This window comes from Alexandromys fortis, unplaced genomic scaffold (genome assembly GCF_014885135.2).
Source record: "Alexandromys fortis isolate MF-2015 unplaced genomic scaffold, M_Fortis_MF-2015_v1.1 scaffold_111, whole genome shotgun sequence".
In the NCBI taxonomy this organism is placed as follows: Eukaryota; Metazoa; Chordata; class Mammalia; order Rodentia; family Cricetidae; genus Alexandromys; species Alexandromys fortis.
The window spans coordinates 98,513-101,086 of record NW_026067996.1 but is presented as its reverse complement, the minus strand read 5'-3'; positions in this window follow the sequence as shown (position 1 = coordinate 101,086).

Sequence of the window (2,574 nt, the reverse complement as noted above, 5' to 3'; positions counted from 1 at the left end):
CTGTTCAGTGTGGGGTTGGTGAAGACCTTTTACTATTCTGCCATTTTGTCTTGTTGACTGTGTCCTTCACTTTACAGAGTTTCTCAGTTTTGGAAAGTCCTATTTATTATTTGTTGCTCCCAGTGTCTGTGCTACTGGGGTTATATTTAGGGAGTGGTCTCCTGTGCCAATGCATTCAAGCATACTTCTTATTTTCTCTTCTATGAGATTCAGTGTGGCTGGTTTTTGTTAGGAAAAAAATCCTAAAATGGGCAGCTCTGCTGGGGCAAAGAAATCCAATTAGGTCAGATTAAACCTAATTAAAACGTCCATTGTTTTATTAAATGTGGCACTCTCTGGTGGCCGAGTACATGGGAGGGATACAGGAAAGCGGGGAGCACATGCAAACCTGGAACCATAAGTTACTTCTCTGGGAGAACACTTAAATACCCAGTGGGAGTTGCCCTGACCCTCCCCTGGGGAGGGGTCAGAACCTGGCATGCTGGAATTTGGAGTCCAGACCAATGCAATTCCCAGGCCAGGGGGTTTGGATGGATGCCAGGGGCTGTTGTTACACTCCCGACTTAACAGTTTTATATTGAGGTCTTTGATTCATTTGTACTTGAGTTTTGTGTATGGTGATAGATATGGATCTATTTTCATTCTTCTACAGGTTTATATCCAATTATGCCAGCACCACTTGTTGAATATGTTTTCTCTTTTCCATTTTATATTTTTTTACTTCTTTGTCAAAATCAGGTGTTTGTAGGTGTGTAAAAGAGAAGGAAGCAAAGAAAAATATATAGCTCAATAAAAATAATAACAAAGAATAAAAGAAAAATGCCTTACCAAACTAAACAAAAGAAATAGAGATAAACCTGAATTAATAAAATTAGACACAAAAGGGAGAGGCTACTACAGATTAAAATGCATGTAAAGAATTATTAATGAATATTTTAAAAGGCACATTTCAGAAATCTGGAAAAGTAAACGAAATAGACAAATTCCTGGACACATATGACTTAGAAAAATGGAAAGGTAAAAATATTTATAGAGATACATTGTGATCAATATGACTGAAGCAATATCAAAAACCTTCTGAACTAAGGAAGGTCCAAACAAAATGGATTCACTAACAACTTTAATCAAACCTTTAAAGAAGAGCCAAAATTAGTCCTTCTCAAAGTGCTTTATGAGGTAGGAAGAGGAGGCTAGGAAATAGCTCAGATGTTCATAAACAGACGAGTGAATAAAGAAAATGTGATATAAAATGGAATTTTGTACATCTATAAATAATAACTAAATAATTACATTTGCAGGAGGATAATGGAATTATAAATTATGTTTAATGAAATAAATCAGACAAATACAAAAAAGTAAACCCTGCATCTAATCTCCTTTGTTTAGGTTTTTTCCTGACCATTATTTAAAACAACTTGTATCCAACACTCTAAACAAAGACAAACTCCCAGAATCCATTTTGGGTCAATGTGGGAGTAGTTTTCTATGCTACTTCCTGTTGATTGGGGATGCAAGTAATCTTATGCGGATCCAAAGAAAATTTAGGATGATGGTTAAGTCTTGACTGAAGTATTGTGTGAGGCTGGATCATCTCAGGCAGCAGTCTTAAAGCTGTTCTGGATGTAGAACTCAGAGGTAACTGCAGCAGAGGTGCTCTGAAATGTTGGATCATCTGGGCCATCTGTTTCTGCTAGAGAATTTTTTAGGACATCTTCCTTGACCAAACCTTATTTTTCTTTAGCAAGAATGAATCCACATCCTCTCATTTCCTGTGGAAACAAAAGCAAAACCTCTTGTCCAAACTAACATATCTTTTGACTTAAATTTTGAAGTCAAGGCATTTAAAATATATAAGTTGGATTAGTTCAGCAGCATTTATAACCAAATATCTTTTAGTAGCTGTTGCTTATTCCTCAGCAGTCAAACAATTCAAAGACAACACAATAATATACAGTATCTATATTCTCTGTGTATTTACCATTTTACATGGTGGTCTTTTTTTACTCTATTTTTTTAATTTTAATTTTTAATTTTTTTGACACAAGGTTTATCTGTGTACCTTTGGCTGCCCTGGATCTCACTATATAGATCAGGCTAACCTCAACTTCACAGAGATCCACCTGTCTCTGTCTTCCAAGTACTGGGATTAAAGGTGTGTTCCATCATGCCCAACTACTCTATTTCGTTTTTTTTTTTTTTAAAAAAGGTTCAACATACGCAAATCTATCAATGTAATCCATCATATAATTAAACTAAAAGAAAAACACCATATGATCATTTCATTAGATGCTGAAAAAGCATTTGACAAAATTCAACATCACTTTATGATAAAGGTCTTGGAGATATTAGGGATACAAGGGTCATACCTAAATATAATAAAAGCTATTTACAGCAAGCCGACAACTAACACCAAATTAAACGGATAGAAACTCAAAGCCATCATACTAAAATCAGGAACATGACGAGGATGTCCATTCTCTCTATACCTCTTCAATATAGTGCTTGAAGTTCTAGCAATAGCAATAAGACAACATAAGGGGATCAAGGGGATTCGAATTGGAAAGGAAGAAGTTA